The sequence below is a fragment of the Giraffa tippelskirchi genome, chromosome 4, assembly GCF_054371585.1.
Source record: "Giraffa tippelskirchi isolate mGirTip1 chromosome 4, T2T-mGirTip1v1.2.pri, whole genome shotgun sequence".
In the NCBI taxonomy this organism is placed as follows: Eukaryota; Metazoa; Chordata; class Mammalia; order Artiodactyla; family Giraffidae; genus Giraffa; species Giraffa tippelskirchi.
The window spans coordinates 4,822,972-4,843,120 of NC_137278.1; the positions used below are offsets into that span (position 1 = coordinate 4,822,972).

A 20,149-nucleotide genomic window follows, 5' to 3' on the forward strand; every position below is an offset into this window, starting at 1 on the left:
GGAGATGCCACAGGTCTTGGAGCAGCATTGTAGTGGTGGAATGAGAAGGAAAGCAGACCCTCAGCTAGCGGGGGCCAGTCTGTGACTAAGCCAAGGCCTCTCTTTTCCCCAGCATTGTCAGATTTTAGAAAAAAAAGTGCAGGTGGCATTTGGGCTAATCCTTCCAGAAATCCACATCCCAGCTAGCTATAATGCTGCGTCTTTCTTTCCCACTCAAGAAGGCTTATTGAAATGCAAATGAGTGGCAGACGTGTTGGGGATAACCTTGAATCTGCTCTGATATGAGTAAATAATTCACAAGCTCCTGTGCTTTAACTGTTACTGGGAAACACGTTATTTGGGACACACCTCACCATTGATTATAAAAATAAAGACTACTGTCTTGACACTTTGGTTGAAAAAGGATAGATTGATTAGAGCATTGGCAGCAGAGTGTGCGTGTTGGATGGCGCATGTGTGTGGGGCAGTGTGTGTGTGAGTGTACGCACGTATGTATATGTAGGTCAGACGGAAAAGCGTCTGCCTACAATGCGGGAGACCCAGGTTTGATCCCTGGGTCAGGAAGGTCTCTGGAGAAGGAAATGGCAACCCACTCCGGTACTCTTGCCTGGAAAATTCCACAGATGGAGGAGCCTAGTGGGCTACAGTCCATGGGTCACAAGAGTCGGACACGACCAAGCGACTTCACTTTAGGTGTGTGTTGAATTAGGGTTCCCTGGATAAGTTAGGATTGAGAAACGCTGACTGAGGCCATCACTAAGTCTTTCCAGTTATTCATCCAGTAGGTGCTGAGTGCCTACTATGTGCTGAGATGTTGTCGATACGGTGGTAACAAAACCCTCAAGGCCCTTGCCCGTATGGAGCTTACATTCTTGGCAGAGGTGTGTGTGTGTTGGTTGCTCAGTCATGTCTGACTCTCTGAGATCCCGCCAGGCTCCGTTGTCCGTGGCATTCTCCAGGCAAGAATACTGGACTGGATTGTTATTCCCTTCTCCAGATAACTAAAAAATATAACTGATACCAGAGAGTAAGAAGTGCTTTAAAGACACAGTAAAGCAGGATGAAAGGCTGAGGGGAGACAAGGTGCGGGAGGCCGTGTGAGGTGGGGGAGAGGTCCAGCCTCGGAGTCCGTGAAGGCATTCTGCTCCAGGTATTGCTGTTGGCACCTTTTAAAAAATTTTTTTTTATTTGTTAATTTTTGGCTGTGCTGGGTCTTGGTTGCTGCGTATGGGCTCTCTCTAGTTGTGCTGAGCAGGGGGCTACTCTTCATTGTGGTGCACTGGCTTCTCACGCGCTGCTTCTCTTGTGGAGGTGCCAGGCTCGGGGCGCAGGCTCAGTAGCTGTGGTGCACAGGCTTAGTTGCCCCGTGGCATGTGGGTTCGTCCTAGACCAGGCACTGAACTCGTGTCCCCTGCGTTGGCAGATGGATGCTTCCCACGGGACCACCAGGGAGGTCCTGCTGTCAGTATCGTCTGCTGTCAAAAAAGATGCTCTCTGTCTGTAACATATATTGACTTAATTAAAAGACGCTTACTCCTTGGAAGGAAACTTATGACCAACCTAGACAGCATATTAAAAAGCAGAGACATTACTTTGCCAACAAAGGTCCGTCTAGTCAAGGCTGTGGTTTTTCCAGTAGTCATGTATGGATGTGAGAGTCAGACTAGAAAGAAAGCTGAGCACCGAAGAATTGATGCTTTTGAACTGTGGTATTGGAGAAGACTCTTGAGAGTCCCTTGGACTGCAAGGAGATCCAACCAGTCCATCCTAAAGGAGATCAGTCCTGAATATTCATTGGAAGGACCGATGCTGAAGCTGAAACTCCAATCCTTTGGCCACCTGATGCGAAGAGCTGACTCATTTGAAAAGACCCTGATGCTGGGAAAGATTGAAGGCAGGAGGAGAAGGGGACGACAGAGGATAAGATGGTTGGGTGGCATCACTGACTCATTGGTGGTGATGGGCAGGGAGGTGTGGAGTGCTGCACTCCATGGGGTCGCAAAGAGTCGGACACAACTGAGGACTGAATTGAACTGAGTGTTCTTTTCTCTGTGAATATATAGCAGGCCCTGGACCCTGTCTCTTACAGTGACTTGTTGGACATCTTCAGCCAAAATCAGGTTGTGAGTTGCCACTCACAGCCTGCCTTCTCCCCTTGCGGCCGCAGCTATGTCCTCGGTGGTGGTCCTCTTGACAGCTTCCGCCCTCCTTAGCCTGGCGTTCAGACCGTAGCCCCCCAGGTGCTTCCCCCCTCTGACGCCCTGCGTGCGTCCTGCAGTCAGAGTATCCGGTCTTCTGTCAGCTCGTGTTTTCCAGATCTCCCTTCTGCTGAGGTTGGACCTCTTCTGAAGCATCTTTCTCTCCTCAGTCCTTCCCAGATCCTCTCTATCCCTAAAGACCCACCTGCCCTCACTTCCTCTGGGACACTTTCCCATGTCACCTGCTTGTGACCGGATCGCTTCTTTCCTGATTTGTAGTTAAGTGCTGTTTGTATGACATCACAAATAATGTCCTAGTGTTTGTTGAGTTGGTGATAAATATGATCAGGCCTGTTCCACAGTGTAAGAAACATTTTATCCCTCCAGTTCCTTGGGCTTGAACCCAAGGACTCTTTGTGGTGTTAGGTTTAAGAGAAAGGAATAACTTTATTTTAAAATCGTGTAAAGCCTCTATGTACACACATTCCAATTCTGTTTTTTTGGTTTAAAGAATTTTACCTTTACTTGTTCTCTTTGGATTGCCTCCATTTCTTTCTGGCAGTGTTCTCAGTTTTCTGCTTTTCCTGAGGATTCAGTGTGTGGTTAGGGTAACGTAGGGTTCTGGGAACCAGCCTTGTCGGCAGTTGGTGGAGCAGAAGTTCAGAATCAGCTGCTGAGTGCTTGAATTGCTGTGTTTCTTTCTCAGCCTTTCTGATCATAAGGTCCTGTCCAAGTCTCCATGTTCTGTGATTGTATATATTTTCCTGGTTGAGCCGACCTGGTTCTCTGTGGAACATTGGACCAGATCTTGCCAACTTGTCACGAGAAGTGCAGGAGCAGTGAACCATTGACATGAGTGGCCTTCCAGCCCCTTGCACAGGGGCTCTCCCCACGGGACTCTAGAATCACCCCTTGGCTGCTGTTCTGGCCCCGAAGAAGAGCACGTGCGCACAGAATCTCATCTCAGGAACATTGAACTTTTTCCTTGATTTTTCCCACAGTCTGCAGAGCCTGATTTAGGGCCGCATCAGGATTAAGTAAGATTACCAGCATCTTTTCTCCGTCTCTCCTGTGTATCTTGTATGAATGTGTCCTAATAACTATTGATATCAAGTTCATCCCTCAAGAAGCCAAGACCGACCTTTAGTATCCTGCTGAGGTTGCAGTTTTATGATGTGTTGTTTTCCTTGCAAGTAAAATCAATTGAGATAAATCTCGGTAACTTTTTCTGCACGATGAGATGGTGAGGCCCTGCTGCCATGGTGGGTTCCCCCCTCTACAGGGCATGCTTCTGGGTCCCATGCAAGGTTTTGTTTCACCAAAATTGATTGTTGATCTGCTCCTCTTAAAGGTCATGCTTAATCACATTTCAGGGAGACTGAAGGAGATACCGAATTGCCCAGGTACCAGAGCTGACTCTGTGCCCTCCTTCAGTGTTATTTGCTTTTAGCAGCACATCTCTAATTAACTAAGCAGTTATACCAGTGCTCAAAGGGCAGAAACCCGTTGTGCATTTTTTGCCCTGAAAATTAGTCACAGTGAGTTGTGCTGTGGTTTTGGAATGGTCTGTTTTTCTCCTGGACATTGTAATGCCAGTGGACGAGACCCCAGCATGCTGCCAATCCCTACTCCCCACCCCCATAACCAGGGTGTCGGTTGAAGGACAGACCTCGGTCACAGAGTGGCCTGGCTTATCCATGTGGTTGATGGGCCAGGCTGACGGGCCCGGAGGGGTTTTGCTGTTAGCCTTTCATGTTAAGCCTGATACGATGGAACAGATGGAGGGGAAGGGGCCTTCTTGACGGTTTGGGAAGGTGGGGACCTTTAAGTTAGGGGGAATCAAAAGAACAGTTTAGTTATTAGTGGCGTCTGTGTGACAGCTTGACATTCTGTAATTGTCCACGGAGACCAGGCTGCTTTGGAATGGTGTTCTTGCAAATGTGTCCTATTAAAAATTTTTCCTAATAAGGAGGACTGGTCTGATTTGAGTAGTTCTGAGTAATTTCACATTACTTATTAACCATCAGCAGTAGGAATGTTTTTCCTTGCCAAGTGTTTGACTGGAGGGCTAGAAACAAGAGTAATTGAGGTTCCTGCATTCAAGAAACATTTTTTTCATTCCTGAGAGAAAATTTTTGATTGGAAAATCTGTTACATGACTTAGTATCTTGAGAGATAATGTTGAGAGTGCAAGATAGGGAACATTTTGAGGGAGGCAGGAAGTAGTTACTGTTTTCAAAGTAATATGCACTTATTATCCCAGTCTGAAAAACAGAAGCAGAAAGAAGAAAAAGGCATCTGTAATCTCTCTACTTAGTTTAGCACCGTTAACACTAATATTCTTTCCTTCTCATCTTTTTTCCTAGGTTAATGCTTTTGTGTTTAGCTTTGTTGTGTTCATTCTTTATATATAATCAAAGCTACCCTCACCCCCACTTCCCATTATGTCCCAAGAATTTTTAATGATATTGTAACATTATGTCCATAGTTCTTTAGGCACTCTGTCTGCCAGGTCTAATTCTTTGAATCTATTCATCACCTCCATTGTATAATCATAAGGGATTTGATTTAAGTCATACCTGAATGGTCTAGTTTTCCCTACTTTCTTCACTTTAAGCCCAGATTTTGCAATAAGGAACTCATGATCTGAGCCACAGTCAGCTCCAGGTCTTGTTTTTGCTAACTGTATAGATTGTTTCCATCTTCTGCTACAAAGAATATAATCAATCTGATTTCAGTATTGACTGTCTGGTGATGTCCATGTGTAGAGTCATCTCTTGTGTTGTTGGAAGGTGTTTGCTATCACCAGTGTGTTTTCTTGGTACAACTCTGTTAGCCTTTGCCCTGCTTCATTTTGTACTCCAAGCCGAATTCGCCTCTTACTCCAGGTATCTCTTGATGTGCTTTGCATTCCAATCCTCTATGATGAAAAGAACATCTTTTTTTTGGTGTTAGTTCTAGGTCTTATAGGTTTTCATCGAACCATTCAACTTCAGCTTCTTTGGCATTAGTGGTTGCAGCATAGATTTGGATTACTATGATGTTGAATGGTTTGCCTTGGAAATGAACCGAGATCATTCTGTCATTTTTGAGGTTGCACTCAAGTACTGCATTTCAGACTCATGTTGATTATGAGGGCTACTCCTTTTCTTTTAAGGAATTCTTGCCCACAGTAGGAGATATAGTGATCTGAGGAGGCTGTACAGATAGCTGAGAAAAGAGATGCAAAAAGCGAAGGAGAAAGGGAAAGATACACCAACTGAAGGCAGAGTTCCAGAGAATAGCAAGGAGTGATAAGAAAGTCTTCTTAAGTGAACAGTGCAAAGAAATAGAGGAAAACTATAATAGAATGGGAAAGACTAGAGAACATTTCATGCAAAGATGGGCACAACAAAGGACAGAAACATTATGGACCTAACAGAAGCAGAAGATGAAGAAGAGGTGGCAAGAATACACAGGAGAACTATACAAAAAAGGTCTTAATCACCCAGATACGGAGAAGGCAATGGCAGCCCACTCCAGTAGTCTTGCCTGGAGAATCCCATGGACGGAGGAGCCTGGTAGGCTGCAGTCCGTGGGGTCGCTAAGAGTCAGATACGACTGAGCGACTTCACTTTCACTTTTCCCTTTCATGCACTGGAGAAGGAAATGGCAACCCACTCCAGTATTCTTGCCTGGAGAATCCCAGGGACGGGGGAGCCTGCTGGGCTGCCGTCTGTGGGGTCTGACAGAGTCGGACACGACTGAAGCGACTTAGCAGCAGCAGCAGCAGCACCCAGATAACCATGATGGTGTGGTCACTTACCTAGAGCTAGACCTCCTGGATTGTGAAGTCAGGTGGGCCTTAGGAATCATTACTACAAACAAAGCTGGTGGAGCTGATGGAACTCCAAACTATTTGAAATCGTAAAAGGTGATGCTGTAAAAGTGCTGTACTGAATATGTCAGCAAATTTTGAAAACTCAACAGTGGCCACAAGACTGGAAAAGTCAGTTTTCTTTTTTTTATTATTTATTTATATTTATCTATTTATTTATTTGGATGCCTTGGGTCTTGTTGGTGGCAGGCAGGATCTTTGTTCTTTGTAGTGGCGTGTGAAATCTTTAGTTGTGGCATACAAACTCTTAGTTACAGCATGTGGGATATAGTTCCCTGGCCAGGAATTGAATTCTGGCCCCCTGCATTGGGAGCATAGAGTCTTAGCCACAGGACCACCAGAGAAGTCCCTGGAAAAGTTCAGTTTTCATTCCAATCCCAAAGAAAGGCAATGCCAAAGGTTGCTCAAACTACTGTACAGTTGCACTGATTTCACACGCTAGCAATGTAATGCTCAAAATCCTTCAAGCTAGGTTTCAACAGTATGGGAACCGAGAACTTCCAGATGTACAAGGTGGATTTAGAAAAGGCAGAGGAACCAGAGATCAAATTGCCAACATCCACTGGATCATAGAAAAAGCAAGAGAGTTCCAGAAAAACATCTACTTCTGTTTCTGAAGCCTTTGGCTGTGTGGATCACAACAAACTGTGGAAAATTCTTCAAGAGATGAGAATACCAGGCCACCTGACCTGCCTTCTAAGAAACACCTGTATTCAGGTCAAGAAGCAACAGTTAGAATCAGACACGGAACAACAGACTGGTTCCAAATAAGGAAAGGAGTACATCAAGACTGTATATTGTCACCCTGCCTGTTTAACTTATATGCAGAGTACATTATGTGAAGTGCTGGGCTGGATGAATCACAAGCTAGAATCAAGATTGCTGGGAGGAATATCAACAACTTCAGATATGTACATGATAGCACTCTAATGGCAGAAAGCGAAGAGGAGCTAAAGAGCCTGTTGTTGCGGGTGAAAGAGGTGAGTGAAAAAGCTGGCTTAAAACTCAACATTCAAAAAACTAAGATCATGGCATCTGGTCTTATCACTTCATGGCAAATAGATGGGAAAAAAGTGGAAACAGTGACGGATTTTATTTTCTTGGGCTGCAAAATTATTGCAGACAGTGACTGCAGCCATGAAATTAAAAGATACTTGCTCCTTGTAAGAAAAGCTATGACCAACCTAGACAGCATATTAAAAAGCAGAGACTTTACTTTGCTGGCAAAGGTCCATTTAGTCAAAGCTATGGTTTTTCCAGTAGTCATTCATGTATGGATGTGAGAGTTGGACCTCAAAGAAGGCTGAGTGCTGAAGAGTTGATGCTTTCTAATAGCAGTGCTGGAGAAGACTCTTGAGAGTCCCTTGGACAGTGAGGAGATCAAACCAGTCAATCCTAAAGGAAATCAACCCTGACTATTCATTGGAAGGACTGATGGTGAAACTGAAGCTCCATTACTTTGGCCAACTGATGCAAAGAGCCAACTCATTGGAAAAGACTGATGCTGGGAAAGATTGAAGTCAGGCGAAGGGGATGACAGAGGATGAGATGATTGAATGGGATCACTGACTCAATGGACATGAATTTGAGCAAACTCCAGGAGAGAGTGAAGGACAGGGAAGCCAGTTGTGTTGCAGTCCATGGGGTTGCAGAGTCGGACACAACTTAGTCTCTGAACACTAACCATATTATCATGTAGCATTCTGCAAATTAAAATTTTAAGAACTGTGTAATACTCTACTGAGGGCATGTACCATATTTTCCTATAGTATTTCCCTGTTAGCTTGTACATTTAGTTTACCGTTGTTACAAATATTGATGGAATCTTTGAGCACAGAGTTTTGTCTTCGCTTAGGAGTACTTTCTGAGGATAGAGCCCTACAAGTAGAATTACTGGGGCAAAGGGTAGTGATTTTTTTTTCCCCCAAGGATTTGGACAGGCTTTATTATAAAACCATAGGTTACCAGTTGAACTACTGCAAAGGTGCCGAGTGGTCTAAGGTGTGTGTGTGTGTTTCTGTTCTTAGCTTCTAAAAATTCCATTTAGCTCTTCCTTGTAACTTTCTTTGCTGAGACTGTCTGTTTTTCTGTTCATTTCAAGAGTGCTTTTCTTACTTGTTGGAGCATTTTTATGATAGCCATTTAATGCCTTTGTCAGAAAATTCCAACATCAGTGTCATCTTGTGGTATGTTTTACATCACCTATTTGAATTGAAATTTTCCTTATCATTTACATGCCAAGTAATGTTGGCTTGTATCCTAGACATTTTCATTATTATGAGGAAAACTCTGTTTAAATTCTGTGGAGAATGTGGATATTTTTGTTTTTAGCAAACCGTTGACCCTGTTGTGTTTTAGGCTGCAGGTTCAGGTCAGCCTTCTGAGGTGTGGTGTCATTGTGTTGTTTTCAAAGCCTTTGCACGTCTCTTCTAATCTGTCTCATGTTCATGCCATTCATATTTGTGACTTGGTGATCATCTATCCCATAATCAAGTTGTTGAGAATGTTCTTGATGCTTTTTAGGGGCAAACCTGTGCTTGTGCTGAAGTTAAAAAACAACTTTAGGAGTTTGCTTCCCGAAGCACACCGTTTTCTGTGATCTCTTACACTCTGGTTCTCTGGACATCTCCTTTCTGGTCCTTGGCTAGAAAGCTGGGGCTTTATTTGCACTGCTCTGCTGAGTACTTCTCCCTGTTGCCTTTGGGATGAAACAGTGGGAGGGCAGAGGGAGAATTAAAGGGTTGGAGCATATTTCTCCACTCCTTCAGGTCCATAGTGCCTCACATTGGAAAGGAAGTTGCCTACGCCCTCAAAATTTCTGGCCCTTTTGGGTTGCCATTGCGAGAAACACGCTCATTAGCCCAAACTCGAAAAATGGACTTGGAGACACAAAGTGCGGTGGGAAGTGAGGCTTTAATGACGGGCTGCAAGGTCAGGCGTCTGGTGGGCAGTCACACCCAGAGTCGCCACATGGGAGCAAGTTATCCCTAGCACGCAAGTCCTTCCCCCAGTTCCTCACTGGCTGAGTACTGTGGGGTGAACAGTCTTCCCGGATGATTTGTTCCCTCCCTCTTTATGGCTGGCCCCTCCCTGACATCTTGTGTCCTCCTTTCCTGCGCACCTGTTCCTGTTCTTAAGTTTTGAATTCACCAATAGGATGAACCCATGCAAAACCCTAATCCAGTTCTTGTGTTTTAAATTCACCAATAGAATGAACCTGTGTGAAAATCCTAGGCATTTCGCCCTCCCATTGTCTGCCCAGACTTTCTAGTTTTGTAACCCTTAATGGTCATTGGCTATTACATCAGCAAGCTGTCCCTCAAAGCTAGCTCTTCTTGAAGATGGACTGCTCTTAAGTTTGTTACACCATTGCAGCTACTAGTGCTGTTGTCACTGTCACTGCTACAATTGCAGAGGAGCTGGGAGAGGAGAGAAGGAAAAAATCCCAACAGGGGACAGTTTTGCCCATTCTCTGAACTGGGTGACCCTTTCCTGACTCTGAGCATAGACTGGAGAACTTTTCTGGATGTCTCAGTCTCCACTGATACACGCTTCCAGTTTCGGGCGGCATCGAGTTCAGGCTGGGGATGTTGGAAAATAAACAGATAGTTCCCTCATCGCTGGTTCAGTGGTACTTTGCATTCTGGTCTTCCTCCGTAATTCATCTGCTGCTGTCCACTTCTCAGAATCCTCAGATCATGGCCCCTTACGTGCTGTCTGGGTTTTGTAGCTGCTGTCAGTGGAGAGGCAGAGTAGAAGATGCTCACTCTTACCTGGGTCTGATTTGTGGTTTGGACTTTTAGGAACACCCTTGGTAAATATTGCCAAATGGCTTTCCAAAATGACTATACCATGTTACAATCGTGACAGTATCTGTTAGCCTATTTCAGTGTGTGAAAAGATGAATACTGGAAAAAATTGTCAAAATAAGACAAAAGTATTCCCATCTTTACTTAGTTGATAGATGAACTACAACAGCTTATCATGTTCATTTATCTCCTTAATTAGTAGTGAGATTGAACGTTCACCTTTATATTTTTTTCTTAGGTGTATTTCTTGTCTTTTCCTCATTTGTCAGTTCAGATCATTGCCTGTTAATTTGCTAAGTTTAGACGTATACATTTGTTTATATCAGGATCAGGTTTGGCTGTAAATATCATAGTCCTTTCAAAATATTCCATGGTTGATACGGGAGCTCTGTATTGTCAGGGACCAAGGTTCCATTTATCTTATTGCTTTGCCATGTGTAGTTTTCATTTCCAAGTTGTCTGGTATGGCTGCTGAAGCTCCAGCCATCATCTCATTCTCATTCCTAGCAGGTTTCCCAGAACCTGGCAAAACATTTTGTTTGTTGGTCAGAACTTAGACACTTGGCTATACCTAGCTGTAAGTCTTGTTGAGAAATAGTGTTTTGGCTGGGCAGCAGTGGGTCCTGTTTAAAAGCTTGAGCTTCTGTTTCTAAGAAAGTAAAGGAGAATGGATATTGACCAGCAGTTAGAGGTGGCTGTGAAACAAACACAGAGGTCTAAAAAGGAAAAAGTGAATGGCTAGGGTGGGGTTCCTGCCCACCCTTTCCCCCTGCCACTCAGATATAACCTTTTTTGTTTGTTTGTTTATAACCATTATTAACAGCTTGATGAATAGTTCTTTAGGACCTTTGTGTGTGTGTGTATAATTAACAGAAAAAACAAAAAAATATAGATCTAATTAAACATCATATAATTCTCTTTCATTCAGTAGTATACAGATCATATGTATGAACACCATACATTTGCTATTCCACTGTATGGATATAGCCTCTATATTTTACTTTTTCTTGTTGATGGACAGATTGCCTAGTTATTTTATAGTTAAAAATTATGCGGCAGGGAATATTCTTAAACACATATCTTGGCATACTTTATGCAAATATTTTTCATTGTTTTTCTTTAACACTATTAATACTAAGCTTTTTTGTTTTTGCATGTATCTTCCCAAATTGTTGTTTGCCTTAGATTTTTGTTATATTTTCTTTATTTAACCGACAGAGGTATTTATTTAGTCAAATCTGTTGATCTTTTTCTTTTTTGTCTCGTGTCTCTTTTAAATGAAGAAAGTAGTTGTGAAATGGTCATATCTTTTTTCTCCCATGTTTTTCTATGACTTGGTTCCATACTTTTAACTCTAGTCAACCTAGAATTATTTTCAGTGTATGATGTGAGATAATACTTTCGATTAGAACCTTTCCCTGTGTTAAATGCATGTCTACTGAATTAAATAAATTTTATTTTGCCTTGTTAATGGCATGCTCCTTATTAACTGAAAACTGGCCAGAAATGAAACAAAGTAAATGAATGTCTTCATTTGACTCAGTTCTACAGGTAATTTTCCAGCCATGGACTTTGTGGGTAAAATGTGCACTGTTTTTGATCTTAAATTTAAGCAGATACAGGATTGTCCTTCAGATGTGAGGTCAGCAGATCCAACTGCAAAGCAGATAATTAGAAACAAAGTTAGCTTGCAAACTAAAAATGTGGTGCAGTGGGCAGAAGGCTGCCAATAGACCAGCTGCCCCGGGGGAGAGAAAGCCTGCACGGTCCTCCCCGCTCTCTCCTTGCCCCTGAGGACAGACCTCCTGGGCACCAGCCCCCTCTCCCTTCGGGGTTTCTGGTGAAAGACCCCTGAAGAAGTGGCAGCCGTGAGAAGTAGGGGTAATAATAAAAAGAGCATTTGTTGTGCATTTGTAAAATCAACCCTGAATATTCATTGGAAGGACTGATGCTGAAGCTGAAGCTCCAATACTGTGGCCACCTGATGCAAAAAGCTGACTCATTGGAAAAGATCCTGATGCTGAGAAAGATTGAGGGCAGGAGGAGAAGGGGGCAACAGAAAATGAGATGGTTGGATGGCATTGCTGACTCAATGGACATGAGTTTGAGCAAACTTCAGGAGATAGTAGAGGACAGGAAAGCCTGGTGTTCTGCAGTCCATGGGATCGCAGAGTCGGACATGACTGAGCCACTGGATGACAACAGCAGACTCTCAGACTCTGTGCTAGGCACTGTATGTTATTTCTCAACCAAGAGCAACTCTGACAGATGCATTGTTGTCTCTCTTTCTTTTCATTCTTTCATTTAAAACAGTATTTTTATTTGGCTGCCCTGGGTCTTAGTCGCGGCATCCTCGATCTCCATTGTGGCATGCGGGCGCTCTGAGTGGCAGTGGGTGGGATCTGGCTCTGTGACCAAGGATTGAACCTGGGCCCCCTGCACTGGAGGCACACCATTTCACCCACTGGCCCGCCAGGGAAGGCCTTTGTTGTCCTTTCACGGAGGAGAAGACGGAGCCCGAGAGCTAGTGGCCTGTGCCAGACCCGTGGCTGCCGAGCCGGGGCCTCGGGTCCTCCTTGCCTTCTCCTTCCTTGTCTCCTCTCCGCTCTTCATCCATCCTTTGTCCTGTTCTCCTTTTTTTCTTTTCAGTAGCCTCATGAATCACTTACAAAATTACATTTTAAATGATGAAAGTAACAGATTTATTGTGGAAGTTTGGAAACAATAGCAGATGGGAAGAAGGGAAGTCCTGACTGACACCCTGGCCCTCAGTTTGTGTGGATGCCATTTCTCACGATTTTTGTCAGTCCTGGCTATCAATGGGAGAAGATCCCCGTCAGCTCCCCAGGAGAGACTGGTGGTTGTGTGTCTTCATTCACACTTTGCTCATTCATGCTTTGGCCCCCTTTTCACTTGGATGATTTCTCAGTTTTCTTATTGATATCCATCCACTGTGCTGTCCAGTGTTGGTTCTCTCATGCCAAGAACCTTCTTCCCGAGTCATAAATTATGCTGACCGTTAGAAGATGGTCATATTTTGCTGACCGTTAGAATTCCCTTTTACATCTCTTAACTTAAATTTTAAGTGAAGTCATCTGTTTACTCTTGTCTGATAGTGTATGTTTCCATTTGCTCTCCACATTGGGGCAATCAGTGGGGCTTCCCTGATAGCTCAGTTGGTAAAGAATCCGCCTGCAATGCGGGAGACCCCGGTTCAATTCCTGGGTTGGGAAGATCCACTGGAGAAGGGATAAGCTACCCCCTCTAGTATTCTGGCCTGGAGAATTCCATGGACTGTATAGTCCCTGGGGTCGCAAAGAGTCAGACACGACTGAGTGACTTTACTTTCACTTTAGGGCAGTCAGAAGGGTTTTTTCTTCTTTTTAAAATTATGCCAGATTTTGTATGCAAAATATGAATCTCTTCATATGCAAAATGCATAAATAATAGAAAAGTGAACATTTGTGCACCTACTGCTAGTTGAAGAGACCAAGTCAGTTCCTGCCCAGGTGCTTGTGAGCCCCTCCCACTCGAGCTCCCCCAGCACACCCTGGTATGCAGTGTGCTGGAGTTTGAGTTCCCTCCTCAATTTTTTGTTTTTAAATAAGATGGTAGATGGGGAAAATGGAGTCTTAAAGATTAAACAAGTTGCCCAGAGTCTGGCAGTAAAGATAACTGTGATACTAGCACCTAAATTTTGAGCTGCTAGTAGATCGTTATTTTTTTCTTTCTCTTTTGAAACATTGTACTTTCTGCTCACTTTCTTGGGAGCATGATGTCCTCCTGATCATCCTAATTTTATCTGTATAGATTTATGAAGAGTACTGTTCAAGTTGTTTGGAGATAGTGCTTTTATGACAGAGAGTTTTACCTTTGCCTACTTCATATGTTAGAAAACTTACCCTGACCCTCACAAAATAACCTGATGGTCCCCCTAATTTGTTTCCATATCGGGTTGCTTGAGGTAATGTCCACATGATTAATGGGAACACAGTCACCTCTTTTATATAGTCCATGCCGTGACTCCAAGTAAATAAGCATATCTTAGAAGATACTTAGCAAGCCTTTCAAAAAATCAAACGCTGGGGATTTTCCACTGCATCTAGTTCAGGTTTTGTTCATTTTTACAACTCACATCAGCATTCGGGTCACAGGTGTGGACTGAAGGTGGCGCCTAGTGGAACGAGGCCTGTCTGGCCGTCCTGCTGGGCGCAGCATAGTCCACTCCTGGAGCTGAGGTTCCAGGCGCTGAGTTGCTTAGTGCTCATCTCGGCTTTTGCTTCTGTGACCACTCGGAGCAAAGGCAGATTGTGGCCACTGGACTCTGGATGCTGGAGGGGTGGGAATTGCAGGGCTCTTCGTGGGCTCTTCAGTGACTGCCGGGCAGCATGGTACTGTGGCTACAAGTGCAGTCTCTGGGGTCACACACCTGTCTTGGCTTTCCCACTCTTAGCTGTATGATTTGGGCAAGTGACTTTACCTCTCTGAGCCCAGCTTGCTCAGCTGTAAAACGAGGACATTAGTACACATACTCTCGGACATAAGAAGTTTAAACAAGGTACAGAGAGGGTATAAATGAGGTTGTTTGTGTAAAGCTCTCCTCTCTCGTGCCAGGCACACAGCGTGCACTGAGAGTCTAGCTGCCTGTCAGGATTGCCAGTGTCACCGTCATCGCCATCTTTAAGCCAGCCCCCATTTTGTAGAGGAAGGAATCGAGTCCCGGATCTCCCGGCTGAGACAAGAGTCGCGTCTCTGGCCTCCCTGCCTGCGGTCCCGGTCCACGGCCACCTGCCCGTCTGCCCGCACGCCGCGGCCTTCACGCTGTCACTTCCACGGCTCTCAGCGGTGCCGCGCCAGCCCCTGCTCCTGAGCCGGTAGCTCTTAACGACAGATGGTGCTGTTTTGAATTAAAACAATTTAACTCGAGATCCATCAACTGCCAACATCAAACACCCTTAAAAGAAGGAAAGAAACTCATTATCAAGAGTCTTTAAGCAAAGTAGGTATTTAATCTATTGTAATCATTTGCATTCTTGAGAAGAAGAAAGTCGCTGGCAGCTGCCACCACCGGCCGGACCCCACCAGCGCGCCTGCATGTAATTGCTTCGGACTGAATTCTCCTCACTTTTCCTCTTGCCACAGAGGACTCATTTGGACTTTGGTCCTAAGTTTTTAAGCCACACTGAATATTTTAAAATTTAAAAACGTAACCTTTTTCTTTTTTTGGTCCACAAACCCTGTGACTGCGCGTTTTCCGGTAGCAGGGGTTCAGCTCCCAACTGCAGCTTTGTCAACACGCACAGGAGTGCTGCAGGCTGGCCGACTCCTCGGGGGGTGGTGCCCAGGGCCCTGGGTGAGGCTGCACGCTGTGGGCCCCGCGCTCAGGTCTCAGGACAGCCAGCGCCAGCGCCACGCTGGGTTCTCAGAAGCTAAGTGTCCTCTCGGTGCTGTGCCGCTCTGTTTTCTGCGCCTTGTCCTTTCCAGAGCCTAGTGTCCACGCGGTCGCAGTCGCCTCCGGATCACCACCTGATGGTGAAAGCTAGTGGCTGTGAGATGGAGGAAAGGACGCCCGCTCTGAGTACCTCTGTGTGTCCAGTTTGACCCACTCCCTCCCGGCTCCTCGTGACTGTCTCCCGTGCTGCTCTCTGCTCGTCCCCTCCCCCGCTCCCCCGTCAGCACTTCCCCCCTTTCTGCCCTGCTGGCCCCCCGCCCACAGCCCAGGCTGAGGGGTGCTGACACTGGCGGCCCTCACATGACCTGCCTTTTCTTCTTTGTGGTTTTCTTTCTCCGCCCCTCTTCTGCTTCATTTTGCCCTTTCTCCTTCCTCCCTTTTATCCTCTTCGGTGCCCCTGGTTTGGTCTGCCGAGTGATGCTGGCCCGGCCTTGTGCTGCTCCACGGACGAGTCGTGAGCGGCACCCCTGGGGTCATGCGGGAACCCCTGTGGCCCTGGGTCCTGGCTCCTGACCACGGGTACAGCCTGGCTCCAGGCTGCAGACCCTTCCCTCAGCCAGTCTCTGCAGGAAGAAAGAAGACTACGGTAGGCATCCGTTGTCTCTGAAACTGGCAAAACACGGGGGAAATAAAAATGTCGCTGGGGCTTCCTAGAAAATCCTGACGTGTGCTGTCGTCTGCCAGCGTGGGAGCGTGGAGGGGAGTGTCTGTGCAGGGATGCGCCGGCGGGAAGAAGTGAAAACTTGCTGCGTCAGTGGAATACTTCGTCACTTTTCATACTTCTCGTTGGGCCTTCGTGTCCTTGATCCGGATTTATCCTAATGGGCTACAGGGCCTGGGTGTCGTCAAGCTCTGCTGTCTGCCCCCTTCAGGACACGGCTCGAGGTAAACATGCTGCCTGAGGACTTGTTTGCCGCCTCACACTTCTGCCCAGTGTATAGATGTGCAGTCTTATTTATAGCTTTCCCGTAACATCCGCAGGGCAGCCTCCCATCAGGTGACACCCTCTCGGATGTGGAGCCACCCCAGCTCCCTCGCCCCATCCCTCGCGGCCCCGCCCCTCCATGCCAACCGTTCTATGTGTGTGTTTTATAAACGGCTGTTCTTAAGTCACCTGCCATGCAGGCTCTTACCATTGTGTGGTTTCAGCTGTCCTCCCATAAGGAAATAAAGCGAAAAGGGGGTGGCATGTGCTTTTCATCTCTTAATAATTCAGTTCCCCACCTCAGGGAAGAGAGTGAGGCTCCGAAGGCTTGAAAGGCCTGGTTTTGTTCAGTGTCAACGGGCCCACGTGTCAGGAGTGATGCTGAGCGGGATGCGTAATCAGTGTCTGTCTGACAGCATTGTGAAAAGTGCCGTGTAATAGTTGGTGTGGGTGTGGCAGCGTGCGTGAGACCTGTCATACCAGAAACTGTGCTGGGGGGTAATGCTTGTTGCCTGTTTTCTCTTCCTCGAATTATTGTACCTTTTTATCGATACTTTCCCCCTTTCTAAGGTCTTATGAAACAAACAAAACCAAAACAGAGAGCCATGACATTTTAGAGCCAGGAGAGAGGCCGCAGAGGCGGTAGTTTTATAAGGGACGGACCTGCAGTCCCAGAGGTAAAGGGCATCTGCTGGGTAAACGCCTTGAGGTGGAACCCAGTGTCGTGTGTCACGGTGCCCCCCTGGCCCGCACAGGGGGTGGTTCTGCTCTGGCAGACACCTGCTCCATGGTTCCTCTTCCTCATCCTTGGACAGTGGTGTCCTTGTTTGTTCGCTTGAAGGAGGCCTCCCTGCCAGGTCCCAGCCTGGCCTCTGATATCAGACAGCTCAGGCGGGATTCAGCTCCGTGTCCACAACCCTGAGAGCCCACCTCGTTCTGCTCCCTCAGTGCGGTGGCCTGGGCCTGTCTGAGGCCTGCACTGTGGCAGCTGATGATGACAGCAGCCAGCGTGTATTGAGCACTGGCACGTCCCAGGCAGCGGGCTAGGTTTTCTGTGAAGTAACACATGTAACCCCCACAGCAGCCCTAACTCATAGGTGCAGTCATTATTATTGTTCTCATTTTAGGGAGACTGAGCCTATCTTCAAAGTCTGGCCCTGGAGCCATGCCCTCCACTGGCCTCTGAGTCCTCCCACCTCTCAGCCAAGCACCTGACACATTGCACTCATGTAGTAAATGACAGGTTTGATGATAAAGCGTTTGCACAGCAAATCTGTTAATAGTTCTGTTTGTGTTCTTAGTTTTTCTGAAGCCTGAGAAGTTCTCTTCCCATCCAAAATTCATGACCTCTATATTCTGTGAGGAGTTATTTTGATCTATGATATTCTTTGCAGTTTAGAAGTCCATGTTGAAAGTAAGAGGACCAGAACATTACCACCGAATCTGAAGCCCTTGTTAAACCCGGTTGACCTTCATGTTCTTGTTCTGGACCTGCCATGGGCTTGGCGACTCCCCGCTTCTCTAGCCTAGTCTCAACCAGCGGTCAGGGTGTCCCTTAGCAAGGAGAGTCCAGACACATCGTGCCTCTACCTCAAGCCCTGCAGTGGCTCCCGTCTGTCCCAGGGTAAAGGCCCGGGTGCTCTCGGTAGCCCTCCACCCGTGCGATCTGCCCCCCACCCCCTCCCAGCTTCTCCTGTCTCCTTTGCTGTCTCTGTTCCAGCCGTTAGCCTCCTTCCTGATTCCAGGACACCGAGGTGTGCCCATCTCCCCCTCAGAGTCCCTGTGCTGACGGTTCTCCCTCTCAGTAGCCCACGTTCCTGTGTCCTCATGTTCACCTTTCTCAGTGCGTACCACACTTGACCTTGCAGCACCCCCACGTCCAGCCACCCTGCCCTACATGTGTCAAAACCATAGCATGTTTCATCTTCTCATACACCAGATAGTTTGCTTAAAAAAAAGAACTTATTGTCTGCCTTTCTCTTCTTGGAAATGTTGTTTATTTCATTGATGTTTCCCAAGGGCTTAGAAAATGCCTGGCACATTTTAGGAAGTAGCCCATAAATATTTGTTGAAGAAATGAATGAATGAAAGAAATGACTGAAGATGTCACCTTGGTGAAGCCGCTTCTCTTCGGACCTTTTTTTTTCCTTAAATACATAGCACGTGTCCTAGGTGAAAGGTCACATTCGTCCGACTGAACTTCTGCGGATTCTTTGCACCGTAGTTGTTGGTCACTCATCTGTCCTCCCCTCACCCAGCTTGAGGCGCGATTCAGCTGGTGCTGGGGAGGCAGGTGACATGTCACTGCTAATTGCAGAGAGCCTCGTTCTCCTCTTCCTGCGAGGGGACACGCTGTGTGTCGGCCAAAGCTTGTGTGCAGGAAACCTGCCTTTCCTGCCCGGGCCCACTTCCTCGGGAGAGCCCGGCCTGTTTTGCCTGTTGGCGTTTCGTGCTGTCCCCAGAGCCTCATGACTGCACCGCTGTCCTTCCCCTCATTGCCCGGCAGCTCCCATTCGCTCTCGTCCCCCGACGGCGGCCGAGCCCGTTGTTGCTGGGGATGTGTTTGCATATTGCACAGCCATCTGTTCTCGCCACCATCCAGGCTTCAGATTTTGAGATACAAATTACTACCGCTCCACGGATTTCAGTGGCTTGGTGTTTGTTTGCATGCCAGCAACTAGTCTTTCAACTGCTAGAACCTCTGTTCTCAAAGCCTACCTTACTCGTGTGTGTGTGTGTGTGTGTGTGTGTGTGTGTGTATGCCTGGGGTGATTTGCACTGAATGAGCTGCTTTCCCAGGTACAGAACCGGGAACCGGGCCATGGGCTTGAAAACCTCACGCAGCTGTTAACTGCTCATGCTTTCATTCCAGAGGTGACTCTCAATCAGAAAGTCATTTCAGAAAGTGACCAGAATATGGCCACCCCATACATGGTGAACCTGTAAATTAAGAGGACACTCATTTCAAGTCTCCTTATTTGCATTGTGACTCAGGCTTCCCGTTGTCCATGGTGTATGGAGTACTCTCTGCACACCATGGTCAGGGTGTGCCTCTTATCCAGCAGCGTCTGTTACACCGCTGCCCTCTGTGGAGGGCCCCCGGCTCCCAGCCCTGTCATTAAACATTTCACACATGCTTTCTCTTTCCACTTTCACAAGCTCCCCTTACTTCTGCTTTTTCACATGCTGTTCCTTCTGCTGGGAATGTCCTTCTGACCTAAGCTTTCAGCACTGGACCTTTTTATTGAGGTATTTGTCACAAAAGCTTGTAAGTTTTTAGTTTTGGGAGTTATCTATTTAATATCTAGCTATATTACAGACTCAGTGCCAAAGAATTGATGCTTTCGAACTGTGGTGCTGAAGAAGACTCTTGAGAGTCCCTTGGACGGCAAAGAGATCAAACCAGTCAATCCTAAAGGAAATCAACCCTGAACATTCATTAGAAGGACTGATGCTGAAGCTGAAACTCCAATACTTTGGGCAGCTGATGCGAAGGATCAAGTCATTGGAAAAGATCTTGATGCTGGGAAAGACTGAAGGCTAAAGGAGGAGGGGGCAACAGAGGATGAGACGGTTAGATAGCATCACCAACTCAATGGACGTGACTTTGAGCAAACTCCAGGAAACAGTGGAGGACAGAAGAGCCTGCTGTGCTGTAGTCCATGGGGTTGGACGCAGCTTAAGTGACTGAACAGCAATAACACTGAAAGGCTATGCGCTCCATGCGGCTCAAAGCCGCACCCCTGGTGCCCAGCACTGCACTTGGGAACAGAGTCAGCACTGTTTCTATGGCAAGTGGTGTGTCTCAGTGTCCACAGACGGCCCTGTGAGATTGTGTGTGTTATATGCTTCTGAAACGGGGGCTAAAAAAGAGGTCAGATCATGTGC

The 20,149-nt window shown here is 46.5% G+C and overlaps 1 protein-coding gene and 1 long non-coding RNA gene across 3 annotated transcripts in view; one reads left to right on the forward strand and one right to left on the reverse strand.

Annotated features, from left to right (window-relative positions):
• Positions 1–20,149, forward strand: part of MED27 (mediator complex subunit 27) — a 220,080-nt gene that overhangs the window by 25,112 nt on the left and 174,819 nt on the right. The gene's annotated exons all lie outside the window — the stretch shown is intronic.
• On the reverse strand, positions 14,421–16,610 carry LOC145546785 (uncharacterized). The gene is made up of 4 exons (XR_014083269.1): positions 16,470–16,610; positions 15,646–15,899; positions 15,096–15,430; positions 14,421–14,781 (listed from the first exon to the last, which is right to left on the reverse strand). It is a non-coding gene; the product is annotated as an uncharacterized LOC145546785 (long non-coding RNA).